Below are 24,922 nucleotides of genomic sequence, written 5' to 3' on the forward strand. Positions count from 1 at the left end.
CTGTGAAGTTATCCCACCTTTTTGGCTGGATTGCAAATCAGAGTTCAAGTGTAAGCTTTTTTAACTGCTTTGTGGAGAAAGATGTGGTAGGATCTGATGTATCTTTGAGAGATTAAAGTTCAGAGCACACTTTTCACTTTTCTAGCATGTTGTGAAAAGTACAGTTCTGCTCTTTGGGCACAGTGGATGAAAAATGCTGTTACCTTGTGTTGTGAATTGTATGAACCAAAGGTGTTTCCCTTTAGTTTTTTTAACTATGGTGCTTAGTTCCTGGTGAGAATTTATCTTTAATTGCAGACAAAATAATAATCAGTGCCATTAGCAGAACTTGGTGTTGAAAATACAAAATGCATAGGCAAAGAATGAGTGATTAGTTGTTCAAGCAAGAAAAATCTCAAAGGTTCGGGGGGAAGCACAAGTGAGTGCAAGGGGGTACAGCTGTGTGACCAAATGAGTGTGAGCGTGCGTATATGAGCATGGGCGTGAGACGGAGCAGGAGTCTGTGTATGAGCGAATGGGCAGGTGGGAGGCGTGTGAGTGAATGTAAAGATGCATCAGGGTGTGTACGTACTGGTGAGCATGCAAGTGAGTGGGAGCATGCATAGGTGTGAACAAGCATGCAGGTGAATGTGTGTATTGAGTCATTTTCAGGAAATATGAAAGCTGAGGACTTAAACCAGAAATTACGGCCTTTAATTTTTGTGCTCCACGGAGATGTTTGTGGAGAGGTGGCGCTCACACCCCAGTGCCCAGCCAGTCTGGGGTCTATTCATTTTTCCCTGCCACTTTCCATGGGGAATGTGCTGAAGACAAATCTTCCAGTGAAGGGGCAGCAAGAGCATTTCTGGTCTGGAAGCCATTTCCCCAGCCTTTCTAGACTGTCCGCAGTGTGAAGCACCTTTTTATCCACTGTTTCATCTGGTTATGCTGCAATGAAATATGCATGTTTGTGGACATCTGTAGAATAGCGCTGACAATATTTACAGTTTTGGAAGCTGAAAATAAAACACACACACAAAAAAAATGTATCCATGTGCTCCTTGGAACAATGAGTTATAGACCGGACTTGTATTTGTTTCCTCACACTGAAAAAAGGAACAGTATTTAGCAAACAGCATTGTTGGTGTCCTTGTTGGACCCTGACATTATCTTGTTCCTGAAAAACTTGCTGAGGAAATTTGAATGTTACAAGAATGGGAGGATATGGCTGCAAGTTCTGCTCCATCCTGCGTTGTTTTGGACCTTGGCCACCAGGAAACATTTTGTGTACTTCAGAGATGAAACACTTTCTCTTCAGTAGTAGTTTTATGAGAAAGATGTGTAAATAACATGTGGCAAGGGGCGACTTTATTACAGAAAGGGAAATCATGCCAACTTTTCCTTTCTCTTCTTAAAATTTCATCAAAGATTTCTACAAAAGTTGTGCCAGGGGGAATTTGCATGTTTTGTATTGACCTACATAAACCCTAGTTAAACATAAAAGTAACTTAAAAGTTGTTTCAGTCTGCTTCTGTCACCCTTTGTACTTTTATCAACCATTGATCTTTATTCTTTGTCAATTCATAAATGTTTAACACTGCATTGCAAATATTTTTCCTCAGCTCCAAAAGTATTCATAAAAATAAGGCTGAGTGAGAATATTTGAAAGAGCATTTTTTGTAATTTCCTTGTCTCTGCCGAGCTGTGTGTTTAGAAAATGGAAATACAGGCTTCTACCTACTGTAGGGGAATGGAAATAAATCATAATGCAAGCTCTTTCAAAAGAAATTACATATCTTGGAGTAGGAAAACTCAGAGATCAATAGAACGTTTTCTTGCACACCGTGAGCTTTATTTCAAAAGGTAGACTCTATGTAGACGTTTGCTCTGGTATCTAACTGGTAATTCTACTCGATGTATCTATTTTAGATGAAAAGTTACGTGTTTGACCTGAATGACTCATATCGTGGGGGTTGGGGGGAAGCAGGGGAAGGACAGTTTGAAGCAAAGGGTACAGAAAACCTTGTGTAGAAAGAAAATCAAGATTGCTACGTACTCCTGCAGCTAGCACTCACTTTTAAGAGTACATTTTGCAGAAGCAGGAATTAAATAATGATATGAATATAAAAGTAATAGGTTTAAAATAACTTTGGAACACCAACAGTAAATCAGTTGTGTGACTAAATGGCCATCACACGATAATTACTTAGATGCTGTTTCTTCTTACAGGCAGTTTTAATATGAAATATTTTACAGTAGTTAGTGTTCATACTTAGTCTGTGAAATAGGTAAATATTAAGCCAAGAGTTTCGTAGGTTGTGAAGCAAAGAAGTTATTCCATGCTGTAGAGCAACTACCACACTGGAAATAAAAAACAGAAGCTTTGATTCCAGTAACTTGGAAGTGGAAAAACTGCTGTGTGAGCCAAAACCTAAGAGCTTCCTAGAATTGGTTAGCTACATGCTACCTACTTTTCTGGTATTGACATTGGATTAAAGGTAGCTAATACTGCCTTTCTGTATGGCACTTGCTGCAGGCATCTACAGCTGTGAAAGGCAGCGGAGATGGAAATGTCTGAGAGACACTGACCTACGAAATAGATCAGGACAACAACAGTTCTTCTTCTGGACCTTATTTTATTTGCTTATGTTGTCATTTCTTCTGGCTTCACTCCCACATCCTTCCATATTCTATACCCTCCACCAATAAATACGTAACATATACGTGAAAGCTTTCATCAGTCTATCTGAAAGCACTCTGCAATTGCTCCCTGTTTCACAAAACCACAGTTAGATAATGTCCATTTTGCAGGCTGGTGAACTGAAGCCAAGACAAACTGGTTTGCCTAAGCAAGCTGCATTTCTTGTAAAGCATTATCAAATTCCTGTGAGCCTCAGGCTGCAGATGTATAATTTCATCTGGGAAATGGTGCAGGTTCAGTTGCCTCATTGCCGGGGGACTGGAAGGCCTGTCTCACAACAAATCCTGTTCATCTGTTCTTTTCTGGCATGTCTGAGCCTATCCCCAAACTTCTTGTGCAAAGGCACATGTGGAGACCATGCAAGTCCTCCTGAGGAGTCATCCTTCCCCAGCCTACCCAACAAATCACACAGTCTCTGTGTTGAGTGGAATTGGCGTGCTTGCAGAGATGGAAACAAACACTGCTTCCCATGTTATTTTTAAATTAATACAATTTCCTGAGATTTTTAAGGAACATTACCGAGTGAAGTGACTGCAGAAAACTCTTTTTAGGCACTCAAACACAGTCTTAAGGCTTTGTCATCTGGTTGTAAGGCAAAACTCCCTTCACATTGATGACTACAGGCATAGGGTCCTTCACAGGATACAAATTTTGGGCACGAATTTGTGTCTTGCATCATTTTATACCACTAAGGGTTAGTATTAGACTGCAGTCAAGTTATTTAATCATTCAAGGGTTTTCAAAGCCAGTAAAACTAACAGCGTTGGATTTTTTTTAAATCCTCATTTACAACAACATCCCAAAACATTCATTCCCACTGCTTAACGATCACAGAGGGACGTACAGTTTAAGCATGGGTTTAAAAAAAAAAAGGTTTGAATACAAACTCTGCCTCTGTCATCACATCTGTCTGCCTTTTGCCATTAGGCAAGCAGTGTATTTATCTTTGAAATCCTTTATTTGCAAAGGTGCTAGTCGTGCTCTATTAGTACTCCCTAATCTCCATGTGGGCACTTAGTTGAGAGCATAATACAACATTTGTTCTTTACTGAGGAACTAATGGTTTCTAATGAGTTGTAGGGTCTTCAGTGTTGTAAAAATCTGTTTTGACCCTAAATGACTTGGGCTAGGTCATTAAAATGCTAGGTGGTGAAATAACCTAGCATGCTTATTTGAGCTTGCTTAACTTATATGCTTATTTAAGAAAGGCAAAAAGGGAAAAGAACTACAGCAGTGGAAAAATGTTATTGGCGATTGCACTCCAAAAGGGTAGTGAATTCTCAGAATTGCGATATCTGACTGGAGATTAAAAAATCTAGTATTTTAAAAGTAATGTAGAATTAAAAGGGACTTTCTGGGAACAATCTAATAGTTATGGAAGAGCTTGTGGTTCTGGTCTTAACCATGTGCCACCATGTGGCCTGGTTTTAGAGTGAATATACTCCAGGGTATGCTGCAAATCCCCTTTATTGAGGGGTTAGATGGGATATTAACAAAATGCATGATGATACACACTGTCATGAAAACAGTCAGCTTTTCGCTCTGGTTGGTTTTCTTTCTTTCTTTCTTTCTTTCTTTCTTTCTTTCTTTCTTTCTTTCTTTCTTTCTTTCTTTCTTTCTCTCTTTCTCTCTTTCTCTCTTTCTCTCTTTCTCTCTTTCTCTCTTTCTCTCTTTCTCTCCTTTTCTTTTTTCTCTCTTTTTTACCCTCTTTTCTCCCACCTATCCCTCCCCCTTCTCCCCTTCCTTTTTTTCTTTCTTTCTCTGAATGCAATATAATAATAGCATTTGAGACTGCACATAACGGATTCCAAACTTCCAGGGAATGTTCTAGTTATCCATGAGATCAACCCTGTTAATTTTGGTGCAAATAGAAAATGAGTAAAGTTTAATTTCCCCTAAAATCAGATTAAAGAAGGATTCTTTAAAGGCTTTCAGTGTAAGCCCTTTACAGCTGTCAGGCTATCTGTTCTTTCCCTTAGAAAACAGTGTGGTGACTGCAAAGCTCGTGAAACTGTGATGTGAGAAAAACTAAGCATGTAGAAGTGGTGTAATTGAGAATAGGATTTTTAGCCTGACTGTTCCAAACTGGAGGATTTGTGACAGCAATCATTTTAGAAAAAAAGAAAAAACACATCTGTTTCAAATCCATATCTTCCCCCTTTAGTGAAAGCTGTATGCATACTCAAAGATATCCAGGGAATTCTCTAAAAGCCTGGGAACATTTCTTATATTTTCAGGGTTGAAAAAAGTCCACTTCTGTCTGTCTTTAGAACATGCTGTTAAAGTCTCTCTCAACCAGAGAGAGATCAGAGATGACATCAGTACTGTGTATTCTCTGCTGCTTTAGGAAAATGTAGTAGCCAGGAACTACATTTGTAATACTTCCCTGCATGGTAGGGCCATTTTATAAGATTAGCACATTCATCTTTATTCAGGTTTTAAATCTCATAAAGACTACTTGGTTTTAGAAGAATTCTGGCTTTTCTGACATAAACTTTGTGGCGTTTCAAAGGTTTTTAATATTAGATAGGAGATGGGCATTTTACTTCATAATCTAATGACCAGGTTAGAGATGGACTTGTTTGTGAGACTAAGGACAGGATGACCTTGCTAACAGGGTACGAACAAATAGCTGGAGGACCTAGCTTTTCATTAGTTTGGTATTTTAATACATAGTCTCTCACAGGTCAAGGATTCAGCCAAGTACCTTTGGGGGGTGCCAAAACATTGCAGGTGGATTCATGCATTGGTTTTAGTGTGAGGAAGGAAAGATAATTTTGTTCTTTTTAGGCTATGCTTTCAGTGAAACCAGAAGAAAGCTTCCATTGATTTAAATACAAAACCAAGATCATGCTTTATGTTGCTGTGATGTGATTCCTGACTTGGACGATGAATTTCTGCTCTTCCGAAAGACTATGCAGTACTCTAATGGAAGTAATATTTGCAGGTGGCATACACAATTTAATCATTTTTTTTCAGAAAGGCTTGGGATTTAGTTAAGATGAAGCAGCTCAAGATTTTTCCATTAAGAAGTTTTAAAGAGTCACTAGACCACTCTATACTTTCACCACACGCTTGCTGCACTGTGGCAAACTAGGTATGGCATCAGAGGCAGAATTAGCCAATGACACTATATTGAAGTGCCATTCCCTTATCCGTATCCTTTTCCATATCCTTCAGCTACTCTTGAGTATATTTCTCAAGCAAAGGGCCATTACTATTTAAAACTTAATATTACATTTATATTTGGAAAATAAGTAATTTTCTTAACATTAATACTGGGTTTGCAAAGACTTCAATACTACCCAACCACTGCTTTTAATTAGGATGAGTGCTGTATTTCTCCGTGGCCTGATGTGTCCCTGCTTCATAGCAGAAGGGTGACTGTGGATCCCAAGAAGGTTTGCTGACAGATGATCTCTCTGACACCTTGGAAGATGAGAAGTAACCTTCCTTACCTGTTCTGCACCACCCACACTTGGGTCCACAAGCCTGGTCCTGACAGAGTTCCTGATACGTGTGGTGGAATTACTCTGATGGGTGAGGAGTATCCACAAAGACAGGGTTCGTAATGAGGCCAGAACCATGCAGTACGCTGATTAGCTCTCCTCCTCCTTGAAGTTTCTCAGCGGGCAGTGCATACATGAATACACACTACTTTTTTTCCTCCCACACAGACAAGCTCTGTGTCAAGTTGTTTAAGTGAGTTGTGACACGTATTAATGCTGTTGGCTTCTTTCTGCTGGGAGCTGACCATAACAATCCGATCTGAAAAGTTTTCCACCAAACTCAGAGGTCATTTTCATTAAAAAAACATCCAGTTTTGTCCCTCAAGCATGGGTGTCTTTCTGCTCATTAATGTGGACAGCAAAGGCGAGCAATAAATCCCTTTGAATGATGTGCCAGTACTCTACTCTTACATAACTGTCATTCCTGAGTAGAAGATGCTTATTTACCAATTAAAGCATCTTGGCAAGGATTTCAGGCATTTTAAGTTAATTCTCCTGCTTCCAGAACATCCATTAGATAAAATCTGTTGAATTTAAATCATTGACCCTTAACCTGAAAACCAGTTTTACAAATGTCCTCCAGGAAACACATTGTGGGCTTAACTTCCCCTATTAAAAATACAAAAAATTGTATACCAAAATATGGGGATTAAGGGCCAGAGCCATGGCAGAATGAGACTTGGAGGGGGATATGAAAACTACCTCACTGAATGTACTTGATAGGATAATTTCTTCTCAGCAATATACACTGTGTGACTACAGATGAATGTGCGACATAAGGAATTGTTCAAATTTTTTTAATAGTAGGATATTTCCATTGACTTGCAATGATTAAAGAAGAACTGTGCAGTTGTGTTACTGATGAACATAGGGTTACTACAAGAAGCTTCATGCAATTAGCTCATACCAGAAAGGAAATACCAGATTTTGTTGGTGAAGGCTTGGATGTTCCATGGAGCTGCAGGAATTTGGGCAGCTGGGAGAAGACCCCGTAGCCTCTTTCTCAGCGGTCTGCCGAAGACATCACTGTGGAAGTCTGTTACTCTAGGTTTCCTACTGGTAGTGCTGGTTTTATTTTGTTTGTTAGTTTTATTTTAATTCTTCGATGTGGGATAATTCAAGTGAGTAGTCAATCTGAAATTTTATCAGCCTCTGCCTTTGGATGTCTGATTAAGTATGACTTGCTGTGATTGGGATTTTAAATACCAGAAGCCTTCCCAATTACCTCAATTACCTTTACCGAAGGAATGATTGCTATTTCCAGGTACGCATCCTGTTGCCCGCAGTTTCTCCCTCAGGTTTTTCTGGCATCATTCTTATATTAATAGCCCTTACCAAAGCATACTATAGACTAACAGCTATCCCACGGTACCTCCTGAGTATATTGCTGCACTGACACAGTTTCTGTGTGCATTTTCTAACTCTTCTACTTCCATTCCATTTTAGGAATGTTCAGAAGCTTCGTTGTATTTAAGGCCTTCAAATGATAGAAATTGTGCATACCTACACAGGACACGTCCTATCCAAAAAAACATTTGTTATAATTTCTTCTCTGATTATATAAACTATCTCTAAAAGGAAGTTATACGAAAAAGTATATAAAGTGGAAAATTATCACAAAATATTTACAGTAACACAAGTAGTGAAATGTGTTAAATTACTTCTGTTCTTCAGTTCCCTGGTCCAGTAGCTCTTCTGGACATAATGTACTCCAAAAAATTGGGGTAAATACAAAAAATCTTTTATGTATTTCAAATGTATGCCCTGTAATGCCATTTTGAAGAGAATGTTGCCTAAATTGTGTGGGACATACCTAAGTTTCTGTGCCAAGATCTGTAATGGTATTTTGGCTTCTAGTGCCTAAATTCCCATTTACTGAAACAGGACCTGGGTCCTAAGAAATTAACCCAAGAGAAGATTATACTTGAACTTGAAACTGTCGGCAGTATTTTTTGATTGCAGAGCAGAATTTTCTTCATATGTTTGAGCCTTAAGTATGTAACTCATATGTATAGTCAGCCGAAATTACTGTATAGGTTTTGAGAGCCACATGCAGACCTTACACATGCTGAAAACAGGCCAGCTGTTTCATAACAGTGAAACAATAAAAACATAACCATGGCCTATTTTTCTCTTTCATTCATTACTAACACTGATATCCCCTTTCTCCCTGAAAGAAATCCACAATGAAATATTGGTAGCAACATACTGTTGAATAAACATCTGCAGATGTCAGCAGTAGCGATTTAAGCTTGAATAAACACTCAGAACCAGAAAAGTGAGTATTAATAATAAAGTTCAAAATTACCAAGGAAAGGCATTGTGAAACTAATCTAGGAAATTATACTGAATTTTCAGAAGGTGTATTTTTGAGGAAGTAATACAATCTTTTGCTTTCTTTAGGAGTAAAAAAGAACCTGTCTCCCTCTGCTGGTTTTCAGAGAAAAACAAAAAGTTTATAGAAACTAAAAAATGGTAGCTGAAGTTTTGATACAAATTACCAGATGTTCCATAATTAGGGCTTAGAACTTGTTGCTTTTAAATACATAGTTAGTCATCTTTAAGTACATCTTTAAGAAAATATAATTTAAGATAAATTCAAACTGTTTAGCCTTAAATTCAAACATCACTGAATCTTGTAGCTAGTGGCCTAATGTAGTGGCCTAATATTGGAGTTGTAAATGTAGATGCATAATTTTCCTTTCCTGTATAGTCTGAGTTAGTGTACTTTATAACTCAAAATAAGCCTTTTTCTTTCAAATATGAGTTTCTAAACTCCTGCATAAATGTCACAGGCCATGAGGCTTTTGGAGGCCAGGCACACAAGAACTACAGCGCTGAGCATAGCTCGCCAGTTATGACAACTGCATGAGGTTTCTCTGAATTGTGCTGGGACCGCGATGCTGAGACTGGCTGCTCCGGGATGGGTGCTCACACCTGGCCAAGATGCAGCGTTGCCCACCCTGCCGAGCTGTGAGCCCCCGCACTGCCGTTCTCACGGCAGACCGCTCCACGAGGCAGTGAAACACCCACATGTGGCTGTGCCAAGGAGAGTGTATCAGCAGGACAGGAACTTTGTGTTGCAATCCCCACCCCGATGAACAAATGCTTGGGAATTTCCATGGAACAGACGTGCCGCACAAAGTAGGGACCATGTTCTGGTACACGTCATGGTATCCGCAAAGAGGTTTTTGTCCTTGGTACGATAAGCTCCATCTTCCTATCATCAGAGGAAACATATTGGTTTAATATTATTAATAAATTGGTTTAATATTAATAATATGTTTCGTAATCTGTGGGCTTCTACTAACAATTCCTTATTCACAAAAAGGACACTCTAACAAGAGACATCAAGTTTATTCCTTGCAATTAGTTAAAGGCAAGTAGCAATTAAATTAAGGCGTTCATCTGTTAAATTTGGAGGGCTTACATAAATGCATTTTAGTCTGAGAAGAAAATTCAGGCAATTTTGTTTTTAAAATTATTTTGGGGTTTTTTTTGGTTTGTTTCTTTTTTTTTTTTACTTCCCATGTGTTATCTTCACTAAAACACATTTGTTATGCTTTGTTACAGGCAGCTGTCCTTTTGATCTGGGTATACATTAAGCTTCCTTGTATCATAAGTATTGTTTTAAAAGGCATCTGCCAGCTGCAGTTTGTGTATTTCCAGTTAAAAACAGTGTTAGTGTAGTCAGTGTCGTGGTTTAACCCCAGCCAGCAGCTAAGCACCACACAGCTGCTCACTCACTCTCTCCCGGTGGGATGGGGGAGAGAATAGGAAGAGTGAAAGTGAGAAAACTCATGGGTTGAGATAAAGGCAGTTTAATAGGTAACACAAAAGCCATGTCCACAAGCAAAGCAAAACAAGGAATTCATTCACTGCTTCCCATGGGCTGGCAGGTGTTCAGCCACCTCCAGGAAAGCAGGGCTCCATCGCACATAGTGGTTACTTGGGAAGACAAACACCATCACTCCAAACATGGCCCTTCCTTCTTCTTCCCCCAGCTTTATATGCTGAGCATGACATCATATGGTATGGAATATTCCTTTGGTCAGTGGGGGTCAGCTCCCAACTTCTTCTGCACCCCCAGCCTGCTCTCAAACCACTGGTGGGGTGGGGTGAGAAGCAGGAAAGTCCTTGATGCTGTGCTCAGCAATGACGAAAACATCCCTGTATTATCAACACTGTTTTCAACACAAATCCAAAACAAAGCCCTGAAGTAGCTACTGTGAAGAAAATTAACTCTATCCCAGCCAAAACCAGCACAGTTAGTTACACAAGTCGATTTGATTTTTGCGTATGTTGTGTTGGAATTCTTTTGTGAAGTTTGAGTATCGGGGTAGCGAGCACAACACTTACTTTCCCCAAACATTTGACCAAATTCTCTCATGTTTATTCTGCCTGTGGTATGCAATTTAAATTATAATAAAAATGTTACTTAATAAAATTGTATGTATTTTTACTGCTTGCGTATTTGCAACACGTTTTTTTCTTTTTCACAAGACATAGCTTTACCAAGTGTCTCCTGAAAACTCTCGGGGCAAGTGTGGCGTTTGGTCAGTGTATCACAGAGAACATACATAGCAGCAAGGTAGTGAGGCTGCCAAGACACACACCTTGTGCATTGTATTTACACGGGCATATTAATAACTTCCTGTATAAGAAATACTTTAAAACTGACGTAATGTTTTCATGCGGGAATGTGTAACTTGTAATTATCCATTCATAAGCAAGTCTGCAGGCTATGTCATTGTTCCCTTCACTGACTCAACTATCTAGGGGATACTGTCATTTTACTTACAAGCTGGGCTTCCAATGCCAAGCACTTATCTCTCCCGAAGCAGAACTATTTTGGCTGCCAAGCTATCGAGAACGCTACATGGCATCTCATACACAAATGCCATTTCTAAAACTGGCTGCTGTTGCTTCTAGAGCGCACCTGATAATTGGTATATATTTAATGTGAATGTAGCTGAGAAGTTATGAAAGCAGAGGCAAAAGCACCAGCGTTGGAGTTGCTCTTCAGTATAATGGATGAACGCTGAGGAAGGAACAGCATATTCAGTTTGTGATTTAGTGTGCTAAAAGCCAATCAGTACCTATTTAACATGAAGTGGAATGTGGGTTTTATCCAATCCTTCATAACCTAGAATATTTTGTGAAAATGAGATACTGCTAAACAGGATGGGCTTAAATTATTAAAATAAATGCAAAACAAAGGGAAAATTTTCTGACAAGAAGGAAACAATTTCTAAGGAAAGTCATGGACGGTTCTTGCAGTTATCATGGTACTGGTAGGCAAGCTTGATAATAGTCTGAAATGCTGCACTAATCTGTAGAATGAACCAAATCATCTTTCCTATCTCAGCTTTTATGATTCAGATTTGACCTGCTCATACTGTCAGATATGTCACGTAATGCAGCTTGGTCAGTCAAATAGTCAAGATCTTGTTGAAATTGTTGGATGTGGTAGCTGCCTTTTATTCAGGCTAAGCAGATTAATGCCCCTTTGGTTAGTGATGGGTGAAACATAGACAAACGGTTGTGGCCGGTGAGTCGGAGGTGTAATCAGACCAGTTTTATGTGACTGACCCATGTGTGAGGGAGGAAGCAGCACAAACACCGTGGGAACTGGTTTGCACCAGCAGTGCAAGGTCCGTTAGGATCCCGGTAAGAAAGGCACTCCGCCTCTGTAAAATATCATTTAAACTGCTGTTTATTAGAGCCAGCACTATGAAGAAAGAGAGGATGGCATAGATAATCCTGCACCCCTGTTGATGCTGGGAACCCTCATTTGTGCAGCATCAAACGGGCACAGCACACTCCGCAGACCCCGTCCATAGACAAAGGTTTCCCATGTCAGTCATTATAGGATTTTCTTATAAGAAAACAATTCCGTCCATCATTTCTACTGCCAAACAGAAAGGGCGTTCACATGGGAACCTCCTGCTGCACTTTTAGATAAAAGCAAGGACGTGCAGGTGGTGTAATCGCTGGTACCAAGTGGGAGCTGCCTGCAGACTCCTGCTACAACGAGCCACAAAGTTTATCCTGCAGCCAAGGGATACGGACAGCACAACACAGGTCTGAAGGCCAGGCTGGACGGGGCAGCACAGGCCTCTGTCGAACTCTTGTGTGGGTCACTACCTCCTCCACATAGAGTGGTCTCCTGGCCAGCATCACTACAGGAGCCCAGCTGAAGAGGTGGCCGGGAGACATGACTGCCAGGACAAAAAGTCTAAAATGCAGTCCGGAAAGCAGGTGTATTTGGACAGGCAGTCTGGAAAGAAACCTGGACCTTGAGAGCAAAGTAGGTGTCTCCTATTGATGCTCCGTTCTGTGTTCAAGATTGGAGCAGAACTGGCTTATTGACTGCCCATACTGGAATGGCGTTAGAAAGGATCAATTTCTCCTCTTAATAACTGACAACCGGAAAAATTCTCAATAGCTTAGATCACAAGGGTAGTAACAACTCTGGTAATTTTTTTAATCCATGTAAATAAAGAATTACACCGCTGATGCTTCCACAGGAACACATTTTGTGTCAGCCTTCCAAGTCTCCATTTTGCTCTCATTGAAGTCACCTGCAAGGGCTTTTGTTAACCTTAATGGTGCGAAGTCAAGATTTATCCAATAGAAAATGCTTAGAAGCTAAAATGGTGGGGTATATATATAATCACACAGAAAAATGTCACTACCAGCAATGTATTTATTTTTATTAATTCATTTATAGTGTCGCCTCTGAGCTGACACTTTTTCACGTGTCTCCTATGCTTCATTAAGCATTTTGTATTTTTTTGAACTTTAGTGTGCTTAAAGTGCTGAACAAAATACCAGTAGGCATAAACTGAATTCTTTGATTATTTTAAGTAGTATCCCCTGAAAGGGCCAAATATAAAGTTATTCTCTCTGGAATTCTTTTGCATCTACATTAAAAATCATACTGTTACTTCAAAACGCCCATTACAACTTTTAATTTGATCTTATGAAAGGCCCATTGTCTAAACTTTGTATAAAACCCCACATGCAATACTGTTGAGCATACTCAAAGCATTATATTCTTTTGAAGCTATTGTGAAGGTCAAACCAAAACATTGTCTTTTCGAGGCGTGTTGGTATGTCAGGAAGGCTGGAGCTGACAACAGGGATCAGCCGGGGCCAAACGACGTACTTTCTGAAGTTAAATTAGGCAAAACTCTCTTCAGCGGAACACGTCGTTCCAAACCGCTGGAGTCCTCAATGGGCAAGTGACGAAATTGTTTCCTTCTCGCACCAAACCCCGCGCGCTGCGGCGCGGCCCCGTCTCACCGCCGTCCCTTCAGCTCTTCCTCCCGAGCGGTTTCTGCTCCCGGCGGGCAGGGGCCGTGCCGTCCCCGCGGCCGAGGGAGCTGCCTGTCTCGGCGCCCCGGCTCCTGCCCCTTCCCCTCCCCGCCCCCCTCCCTGACATTTTTTGGTGCGTTGTGCAAGTTTCCAGTCGTGCCGAGCGTTCTCGGGGAGATGGGGCGATAAGGGGAGGAAATGACGGAGAGTCACCTCAGAGACACCCAGCCCCCGCTCCCGTGGCCGAAGGGGCTCCCGGCCGCCACAGGGCCGGCGCTTCCACCCGGGCCCCCGCCGGCCGCTAACGGCCCGTTTGCTCCGGCCGGGGGAGGGGGAACCCCTCCTGCTGCCGGGCGGGCTCCTCCTGAGGGGAGGCAGCGATGTGGGGACAGGTGAGGTGGCAGCGGGCCGGGCGCCCCAGGCAGGCTCGCAGTGAGGCGGCCGGCGCCGCGCCCCGCCCCGCCCCCGCCCCCGCCCATCTCCTCAGGGCCGGGGCCGGAAGTGAGCGCACGGCGGCGGCGGCGGTTCGGCGGCGGGAGGGGGCTGCCTGCAGCCTGGCGCGCGCGGTCCCGGCGGCGGCGGCGGCGGGAGGGAAGAAGGGAAATGGCCGCAGCCGCGGGGCGGCGGCGCTGAGAGGTAGGCGCGGGGAGCCCCCGCCGCTGGATGGCGGGACCAGGCTGGGGCTCTTCTCCCTGCCCCCGCTTCGCCCCTCTCCGCGGCCTCCGGGCGCTACCGGCTCGGCCGTGGCGCAATTCTGGGCTCGGGGGGCGGCCGGGGCGGCACCTGCGAGCGGCGGGGCCCGGGCCGCTGTGGCGGGTGGGCGGCGGGGCCGGGGTCAGCCTCGTCCGCGCCGGGAGGCGGCGGAGGCGCTGCCCGCTGGCGGTACTTGAGGGGTAACTGCGGGTCTGAAGCGCCGGAGCGGGGCCGGTCCTGACAGGGAACGGTGGTCCCGGGGCGTCTTTGGGAGCCGCTGGCGCTTCGCAGGTGCGTTTTGTACCTGAGGGTGAAGTCTCGGGGGAGGCAGGTGGCTGTCACCTGGCGCCGGGCAGGATTTCGGGAGCCCTGTGCACCCTGTGCAGGGGGGACCTTGGCTGTCGCCGCGAAGAACCTCCAGGTCTTTTTATTCATCCTCTTGTTGGCCTTTCATGTGGGTTAACTAGCCGTGGGATCGTGCGTTACCCTGGTTCCGCAGAAGTTTGGCTGTTTACAAAGCTGATCCTTAAACAGCGCTGCTGTTTCCTCCGGGAGCTCTTCGGATATTAGTAGTAATACAGGGAAGCGTGTGGCTGTTTTGCTGTTCACAATTTGACCGAGTTTATTATTCTGCATCAACGCACTAAAAAAAAAAAAAAGGTATGCCTGCATCTCTGCATAGTGCAGTTCATTTGGGGTAGGGGAGAGATGCAAAGGTTTTAATAACAACCTTGCATATTTAATGCAGATCTTTTTCCGAACGGAACTGAAAATGCAAGAAAAGATGTGTGATGTTTGTAAAAGATGTTGTGCAATACCTACTTAGAATATAAACTGTGTTCAAGAGTAGTAGTGATGGGTGATTTATGAGGAATCTGAAGGGAAGCAGAAGTGGGGTGGAGGGAATGAAATCTGACAGACAGAAGTATTTTGTTAGTTGGCTTTGTTAACTTTGAAGGTGGTTGTGTCCTTCATTCCCCCAACGCTGAGAATGGGCCTGGAAAAATACTTTATGCCTCTGGGAGGAAGAGAAGTTGCTTAGATGGGGCTCATTTACTACGTTGGGAGGTGGGGTGGGAATGAGGCTATAATGCCCACCAAGTTAACTTTTTAAAAAAATAAACAACTGAAAGCAAGTTGAAGCAAAACTAATAGGAATAAGTGGGCAGTGAAAGAAAGTTGCATAAAAGATAACGACAGTGTGAGAAAGCACAGGGAGAAGTAAAGTAACAAATACTTGAAGTTAAATAGCCTTTTGTTAGGGGGGAAAAAACCCCAAACCAAAAAAGTAATAAACTGTTTAGAGTCACATCTTCTTAAATGTTGTGCTGTATTTGAGTAGTCTTTTACATAAAGATGCTGGTTTATTGAAAAAAAAATATGCATAGGAGGTCTCAAGAAAGATTTAGAATTCTGATTGATTTAATAAAATAATTTGTCCTATTTAATCACAATGTAATAATAGTAATCCTGACTTAGAAACTTGAGATTTCTCTTTCCTTTTGGAGTATTATTGTCATCATTAGAAACTCAAACATAAATGCTCATCAGTACGAATATCAGTGTATATAAAGATAAATTGATGATTTAGTTATTTGTCTTGGTTTTTTTTAAGTAGCTCTCTGTAGCAACAGAGAAAATTGAATGGCTTAAATGGAAAATGATGCTTTTCAAAATGTCAAGTAAAACATCTTTTCTGAATCTGTGTTCCTCTGTTTCTTACTTTTCAAACTAAGTTAACTTGAAACTGGTGATATTTCTTATCCAATCCTGCTATTATATCTGCTACCTAGCTGAAGAAAACTGAATTAAAATGTTGCTTAAAAAATAAAAATGCTGAGGTGATGTGATGTTTTGCAGTTTGTTGGTTTGTTAGTGTGTTAGACTGATGTGGGACCAAAACCAGACCAGTATAGTACTATCTAGAAAAATGAATGCTAGATTAGAGCAGGATTGCATGTTGTTTGTCTTTACTCTTGAACGATCTTCAGGCTATCTTATGGAAGCTTTAAAAATTGCAATAAATTAACATTGATAGTATAAGCATAATGCTAACATGGCTAGAATTCATAACATGTATGTATTTTAAGATCAGCCTTAATGACATTCAGATAATGATCTTCCATTTTTTATTTTAGATGTATTCCCTTTTAGTGTCTGCAGTTAGCGCAGTAATTACTGCAGTATTTATTTATTTATTTGTTAGAACAGTACAACAAACTTAAAAATGAGAGTGTAGCATAAATGTAAATTGTTTGCTTCGTAAACATATTCCTCTATTTTAAGTAGATGATATGGAAGTGTAATTACTTACCAGAACCAAAGTTCAGTTTTTATCAGCACTGGTCAATAACATCAGTCATCTAATATAGCATTCATCCAGCCCCTTTGTACACAAGAAGTTTGCTGTGATGTCAGTTTTTGCAGAAGAATGCAGAAGTTGTTTCCAGGCTGGACAAGTAAGTGAAGGAGGAAATATTTCAAAGCATGCCAGTAATGATAAGCCTCACTTAAACTATAAAAGATTTAGAATAAAATGTTTTCCTCAAAACTCACATTAAAAAAAAAGTTATGAGAAATATTACTTTCATCTGTAACTTAGTAGAAATGTAACCTGAAACTATTTATTCAGACTAAGTTTAGTTTGTTCCAAATGGTTGTCACTTCAGAGTGCTTTCATTGAGGAAACTGAAGTAGAGAGAGAAGGTATGTCTGCGTATTTCATGTTACTTGTAATTTTCAGGTGTGTGGCATTATAGTTACAAACAAAACATCACTTACAAAAATACCAATAGTAACTGGAAACTTTCAGCATGTAGTGTATGAGGACTGCATGGTGTTTGTGTTAAGAGTATGTCACTAGTTCAGAGCTAGAGGTTGGTGTGATGAACTAGATGAAATAATTTGGTCCGTATAGAGTTTGAAGCTCGTAGATTTCAATATTGTAGTTGATGTTAATAGTTACAGGAGACATATTGAGAACAGGTCATTGGTAACTGATACAGTCTTCTACTCAGATTGTAGTCACAGCAGAAAAGCAGAGGGTGGTGACAGTGCTGAGTTATAAGGTGAGTGCTTAAAGTTTACATGAGTTCAGCGTGCAGCTGGACAAATTCCTGGAGTAAAAATCCATCGGGGTCTTAATACTAGAGAAGTTACCTCAGGATTCAGGAAGTCCTTGAGTGGCAAATTAGTGGAGACTAAAAGAGTGTTTTGAGGAAGTGTCATTACATGCTTGCTTTGGTTTAACTTTATTCCATTTGCATTTCTGAAGCCATCCTTAGAGACAAGTTAAGGATGAGATGAGCCTTTGGTCTGACTGAGTATAGCCATCCTCTTCAGTTTTCTACCAGTGTAGTGTTTAAAAAAAAAAAAAGTAATGATGAAATCAATTCATCTAATAAGCTTTTATTATTTTCTAATGTATAAAGCAAAAAGGTACATGTGAACAGTGTGTTTGTTCTGTCAATTAATAATCAACAATTCTGCCTAATACTTTCATAAATATGAGGTTTGTGACTGAGCAGCATCTGCTGGTTATAATTTAAACCGTGCAAGTTTCCTGCCTGAGGGGAAACTCATCTGCTGAAGCAAGTGGTAGAAATAATTTGGCTACTGCAGCAGAATTGCATTTGGTTAGACTGGTAGGTTGATACTAATACAGTGATACAAAGTTAAGCCTGGGACAGAGCTGTGGTGACATGGTTTTGTCTCCCTACTCTACTAATGGTTTTGATTATGTTTTGTTGGAGGTATATACTGTGCATTGCTACACAGGGAATAGAATAGGATCTTTGTGGGGGAGGGTTGTTTTCATCTCTGCGTTAATAGCCACTGGACATTGCATCATGAACTTCCTGCATTTTGCTGCATTTTGAATGCTTTGTGACATTAGGAGGATATTTGCAGGGCTTACTTCAGGCACGTAACTTAGAAAATTTTGGGTTTTACCATGGTCCTCCATCCATGCTGTAGAATGTTATAAAACTATTTGGAAGGTGTTTATGCATCTCTATTTGAGTAATTCAAGCAGATAGCAGAAATGTTTCTTTTCTCTGTCCTCCCCACCCTCTAGACGCTTTCTAGATTTTTTGATTGAATTAGTTATGTAGTTTAAAATGTTGTCTGTTTTCTGCTTGGTACCACTGCTGTTGGGATTAGTGGAAGTACTAGTATAGATAGATGCTCCACGTAATTTGTCACGCTTTACTGTGATCAGGCCTGCACTGTATGAATAACTAAAACTTTGTCTGTGATGCTGCTGCCTGGATAAAGTCCAGAGCACCCTTGTCACCTTCTCATAGCTGATCCTGCTTTGAGCAGGTAAAGGAACTTGAGACCCCCTGAGGCCCCTTCCAGTCTTAATTGTTCTGTGAAAGTGGTATTCCAGAGTAGAATTATTTTGCAAATCATGGATTACTGAGCAAATTACTCAGCTGGGGAATCAAAATACTTGGGGCAATAGCACTACTTAAAAAAGAAAAACCCTTAAACCAGTAGCTAATATTGATTCTGCGTGCAATATTTTGTATTGCATGAGTGTGTTCAAGTACTCTTCGAAAAAAGGGGATAGTGGAAAAGAGTGGGAATCATAAGGTGACATGGAGAAAAGCACAGCTTCAGAGGTGGCTGAAAGGCAAGAGAATCAGTAAAAAGTTTTTAAAAACAAACTTCTGAAACGCAAGGAGTGGGTATGAAAGCATTATTCTGTAAGGAGAAACATTGCAACAGAAATAAAATTCTTAGCCTTTGTCAAACAATGCTGGTAATAGGCTTGGCTGTAAGGCATGGAAAAAAAAAATCTTGGCCAAGCGCATCAGAGTGAAACGGCCTGGGATGCCATCAGTTTCATTATTGCTTTTTCTGGTATCTGCATCCAGAAAATACTGTGCAGGAACAGAATTGCAGGTATGGTGTTAGAGAGCTGAGAACAAAATAGGGAGAAATACAGAGCTGCAAAAGTTAGTAGTTCTACAGCTGATGAAACTATGTCGTTTCCTGTTGATTTGTGTCTTCAACTGTTTGGCTTTAGGGACTTATTGCCACGATTCAAGCTTTTATAAAGATTACCCTGGTAATAAATCCATGGTGTCCAATAATATGAGCTTATGTTACTGCTTTATTCTAGCTGTGACACTCAGTGTTCTTGGCGGTGTCAGGTTGCTTGTTTTTTATGAAACTTACGTGGAATTCAGTTGTCTTTAAGACCGCTGTCTCTTCAACAGACTTAAATGAAATGGTGATTGGGTTCAAAATTTGAGGGGAGGAGTATAATGGCACAAATATGTTTGCAAGCTTCTTCAGTATACTGTATTAAATCTGCATGTATCCACATCCACTGGTGGAGTGGCTTGCAGTGGCTAACAGTGCAAACCACTGGTTGAAGAAGGGGGAGAGTACTTTGTGGCAATGGAAAAACTATGATCTGTAGGTAGCTGTAGCTGCCTAGTCTAAGATTTGGCCAGGACATCGTCACAGATGCTTGCACCCTTTGTTTTTCTTGGAACATTGATCAAAAAAATCAAGATTCTACAGCTACGAAGTATGCCATGTCTAGTAACAGTCTTCTGTACAGCTAAGGCTGGATTTTTCAAGGGATTTGTTGCCAATATTGAAAGACCTTGAAATGTTCCTGGAGACTTCCTATTCTAGTACTGGAAACACCCTATTCACCTAGCTCTCAAGATGAGAGGTTTTGTGATGAAATTGTACTTTTTAGATGTAAATGAATTTTCAAAATCAAAGTTAAGAGACGCAGTTGCCACTCTATTTATGAGCAGCATGATTTGAGCAAAACAGAAATGAATGCTGGTTCAGAGTGTGTGCCCAATGAAAAATTGCACATGTATTTAAGCTAGTGAAATTGTCGTTGAAGATTCTGTAGATGTGACCTGAAACGAAGGATTCGGTTTTTCAGGTAACCTCATCTATAAGGGGGCATTTTCTAATTTTGCCAAGATGACTGGATTAAAGAAGCTACTAAGTTTTTAGTGGAAAGACAGCATGCTAGAACTATATACCTGAAACACTAGCCTTTCATGGCTACTTATGTACATGTTATTGAAAAACTTCTAACTTAAACCTAACAGTATTTTTTAAAATATTGGACTTACTCATGACATGACTTCTTGAAATATCTATTCAGTTGTTTTGCGATTTGTGGCAATCTGAATGCATCTGGCAAAGAGGGATTTTGAACATCAAAGTTCATGTGTTTTTTCTTGCTAAGGAGTTTTCCTGCTGTGGCAAATGTCTTGCTATGAATTCCTTTCCAGATGATTAGTACTTTCCATAGTATATTACTGCTGCCATCTTTTGCTAAGTTTTCCCTGTTATCCCATAAAACTGCTACTGTCTCTGGTATGCAGGCAAGATTTATTAATTCTTAAGTTAGCTATCACTATTAGGCAAATGCCTCAAATCTTTTTTTAACTAATGGCAAAATAACTGTGGAGTTATTGTGAAAATTACACTTGTTTTGAGGAAGCTCTGGCTACTGTGTGGCAGGGCATTACTTTATAAGGAATGCAGGAAATGGTCTGACTTGTTATCATTGCTTCTGTATTTAGTGCTTGGACTCTGGGGAATTTATGTGCACCGATTTGTGATAACTATAAAGTATTTCTTAAGAATGAGTTACCAAATAATATGTTCTGTGCTTGTTTCGCACTGGAACAAATTATAAATAGAATGTTAAAAGCCTTGGGGTTTTTTTGAAAACTCATCTTAAGTAGAGAAGACTGTTAACATGTACATGAGCAGATGGTGAGATTACCTCTGCTTAAGGTGACAGGATTTATCTCTAATAAAGTCTTCCCTTGCTCATTAAAATAGGAAACTAATTTAGATTTTCGGGAGTCTTTGTCCTGGTATAGATGTAGTATCCTGGAGTCTCTTACCAAACACCTATAAATTCCTCATTAGGAAAAAAACCTCTTTGTGGTTCAATTTTATATATTTGCTAGATTAGTGCATATGTAAATATATTTTGGTTCTTTTATGTAAGCCTCTGTAAGTGAAAATCTGGTTTGAAATTAATTTCCATTCCATGCAGAGGCTTTGATCTGAAGGAGATGGTCAGACATCTTGCTGTTTCTTGGTTCTTGATATTAGTAAAGTTTTGTTGCTGATGTCTGATCATATCTGATTGAATACTTAAATAAAATATTGCTTAAAGTTAACTAAATCGTACTGCAAGAGACAGATTCCCTTTCATCAAGGCTGTAGATGAATTGGGTAGTTGAGGTTTTTAGACCTGGTTTCAAACAAATCTTGAAGCAGGCAGTATTGGTGAGTTACTGCTAGGGCAGTGTAAATATAGGGGCTCTGTATAAAGTATGAATGTGTCCATTTAATTTCAAATTTAAGGGAGAAATAAGTAATATAGGAAGCTGTTTTATCACTTTCAAATTTCTTTTATAATCCCTTGAGTTGCTTCTAGTTTTCCTTTTTTCTAAAAAAAAGAAAGCATTTGACCCATTCTTTTACGTGTTTGGAAAGAGAGTTGGGCTCTTGAAGGTGAACAGATTGACAGTTGAAAACTGATTATTACTGTTACTTAAAATAGTGTGCAGCGGTTGAGATGAGAACAATCCTGACCCTAAGGATTACTTCTAGGTCTTCCGATGACTTCCAGTTGTTGCAAACCTCTTGTGAATTCTTATGGTATAGTCAGTAATGGTTCAGGTATGTTTTTCCTGTTTCTGGGATTTGAATTGAAACCTATTCTTCTGAATGTTTGAGAGGAGTTTCCTGCTGATGGATGGTCCAAATGGAATTTGCCCTTCCCTTTGTAAATGTTGGAGAAGTTTAAATTCTGCTTACTCTCTGCCTTTGAACTTAGATGGCTACAAAGTCAGAAGCTCAAAGTGAAGCTAAACTTCCTATGTGAAAATGTTAACTGACGCTGTGTAGTTAGCATTTAAAAGAAGGCCTGTCTTATTTTAATCATGCTTATGCCTAGGGAGCTTTTCTTCTGATGTTTTATCATGCAAGTTTATTGCTAAAAACTGGCATGCAGGATAAAGTTTTGCTAAAAGTATTGCAATTTTATCAGATTTTTTAAAATCAATTTTTAACTTCAAACTGCTTGAACACTGCAGTCTGCTTTTAAAATTTGGCAGAAATTTATACACTGGTTTTAGAAGTTTCGCAAGGACAGGACTTAAATACAGTGATCTAATTAAGTGTATGTGTGTCTTGATGAGACTGTCTTGCAAAAATAGAAGTATAATTCAACTTTTCAGGTAACCACTGATAATAATATTCTTGTGTCTTGAATGCTAGAAGTCACTGGATTTGTCAGTGCGAGTGTGCAATCATGCGCTGACAAAAATGCATCGCTGTAATGTGAAATTGTAAAATAAGTAACTATTGAGCAATTTGTATTCTTTAGATGTTATGAATGAATGTGCTGCAGTAGCTGTGCACCATGTTTCTGAGTGCTAAGGAATGTATGTTTATCTGCAGTTATGACTTTGTGGAACAGAGACTTCTTGTGAGTAGGAGACTGCTTGGTGAGTATGGAGATCAAAGCTGTCGATTTCAGCAGAAAAATAAGGCTTCCTACTTTTTTAAGGAGCCAGAGTTATTATATATAGTTACTTTGAAGACCATATAATCTTGATATTTTTTCCTTAAGAAAAATCACTTGCTGCTATAATTTTCAAGCAGCACCAGAATGCATTAATAACCTTCAAAGTTGTAGCCCAAACAGTTCTGAATAGTCTCAGAAAGTAGTTTTTTTTGATTTTTATTTATTTTAATAAAATTCAGGGGGGAACAAATATCCTGCTGCTATTTAGAATTCTTAGGCAACAGCAAGACTGTGAAAACTGCACTTACCTCATGCTGCTGCTTCTTGGAAATGCCAAGCAGGAATTATTGAGATGCCTTCATAAGTTAGGGTGTTCTTGCATCCGAAAACTTGACATAGCAATTTTAACCAGCCATAAGTTAATAAAGAGGTTAAAGCCCACTTGGATATCTAGGCAGTCTGAGCAGTTGGTGTAAAGTATATTAGACTTCTTGTTACCATGTTATCTGTGGCTATTAGGCTTATGCCATCTACAAAATACTCAGCAAATCTTTAGGAGAAGGCTTAGAATGCCTGTCCTGCTAACAGGAGGGTAGGAAATACCTGAATGGCACTGAGGGCTTCAGTGTTGTAAATGGGACCAGGGACCTGCACTGTCTATAAAGGAATCCAGCAAAAAAGTTTGGGGTTTGGGTTTTTTTTAATCAATTCCCCAGTCAGGTTCAACACTCAGCTGTGCAAATAGGCAGTAGATAGGAAAGGAGTTGTTTCTAATGGCAATAGTTGTGGCTTTAATGAATGTCAAACTCTGCAGATTAATATATTGTATGGAAAAGGATCTGGTGTCTGCTTTTTTCTGTAGACTTCATCTGTGTTGAATATCATTATCTCATGGAATGGATCCATACTGTTAACCTCCAAAGCTCTTCCTTAAGACTTTATTCCCCAGGACTTCAGTTGCGTGGTTTTCAGGGTTTCGTAACTTTGTAAGTCTGTCACTGTTTCAGTCTTTCTAAAGACATCCTCTTTCATTTAAGTCTTGTCTTGGTACCTGTAACATCAGTTCTGGTTTAATCTTGCTTTGTGAAGGGTTTCACCTGAATTTATGTTTTCAGACTTAGCTGAAATGTATAGAACCTCTTATAAAGATGTCTGTCTTTCATAGTATAAGCCACTGAGAAGTAGGTAAAACAAAAGCTTGGCCAGAGTGTTAAAGAATTTAAATAATCTGTTAAAAATCTGTTAAGAGTCTTGCTGTTTGTGGTAAGTCCACAGAAGTACAGTTAGTCTGTTTAAAGCACACATCTCTGGTCTGACTCAAGGGGGGAAAAATCCCATCTAATAGGTGTGAATAGCAAGGGAACATAAAGACAGACTTCTGAGTTTTCTGCATTATTTACTGCAGAGAACTCTCTTAATGTGTAGATTGTTGCATGACTTAAACACAAGGTGATTTACATCTAAAGGGCTCGTCTAGTTCAGTGAAACTGTGTTTTAATGAGGATTGCTGTTTATGTAACTCTCCTAGCAGAAACTCATTATTCATGATTTTATCTTGCTATGTGATATGCATACTAGCTGTTGCTGGAAGACAGCTGATGTCCTGGATGCAGCTCTGACCTACCTGTGTGTAAAAAGCTGTAAAGTAGAAATAATATTGAAAAATAACATAGTTCTTGCGGTGATCTCTTGTAAGATTATTTTAATAAAGAGGCATAGGTATCATGGTGAATCTGGGAAGTTGTATAATAGTAGTGAGCACAAGATTGGAATTGGAAAAACATAAGATGTCACTTTCTTGGTGTTGGCCTTAAGCAAAGGTGACCTTTCAGAGTTTCTTCCCTTACCTAGTTGGGAATGACACTTTCTTTAAGGGGCTGTTGAAGGGATTACTTAATGAGCAGCTGTACTTAAATCGCTTATTTTGCTTGTCCAAGAAATAACATTTCATAAGCATTATTTCCCTTGTTAAGAAGGTAAAGTACAATGGTGTTTTCCAAAGGAAGGGAGGTCCTTCAGCATCATTATGACCATCATAATCATGATACAGCAGTTTGATACATCTATATTTTTTGTAATATATTGAAGTGGAAGTCTTCTCGATAATGTGCTTCATCAATGCTAGCTGTTTGTATAGTCTTTGGAACGATTTCTACTTCTGAGATTTGAACCTGGCGAAGTGTG

The 24,922-nt window shown here is 40.1% G+C and overlaps 1 protein-coding gene across 5 annotated transcripts in view; it reads left to right on the forward strand.

The window, feature by feature from the left end:
• Positions 1-13,631: 13,631 nt before the first annotated feature.
• PIK3C2A (phosphatidylinositol-4-phosphate 3-kinase catalytic subunit type 2 alpha) overlaps positions 13,632-24,922 on the forward strand; it is a 53,263-nt gene continuing 41,972 nt past the window's right edge. For 2 of the 5 annotated variants that reach the window (XM_074585823.1, XM_074585825.1), the window contains exon 1: positions 14,001-14,145. The gene's annotated coding sequence lies outside the window, so the exon portion shown is untranslated. Of the gene's footprint in view, positions 13,902-14,000; positions 14,146-23,703; positions 23,725-24,922 lie in introns of those variants that run through there. The other 3 variants (XM_074585827.1, XM_074585826.1, XM_074585824.1) reach the window with 3 other exon arrangements.

The sequence above is a fragment of the Larus michahellis genome, chromosome 4, assembly GCF_964199755.1.
Source record: "Larus michahellis chromosome 4, bLarMic1.1, whole genome shotgun sequence".
Taxonomy (NCBI): Eukaryota; Metazoa; Chordata; class Aves; order Charadriiformes; family Laridae; genus Larus; species Larus michahellis.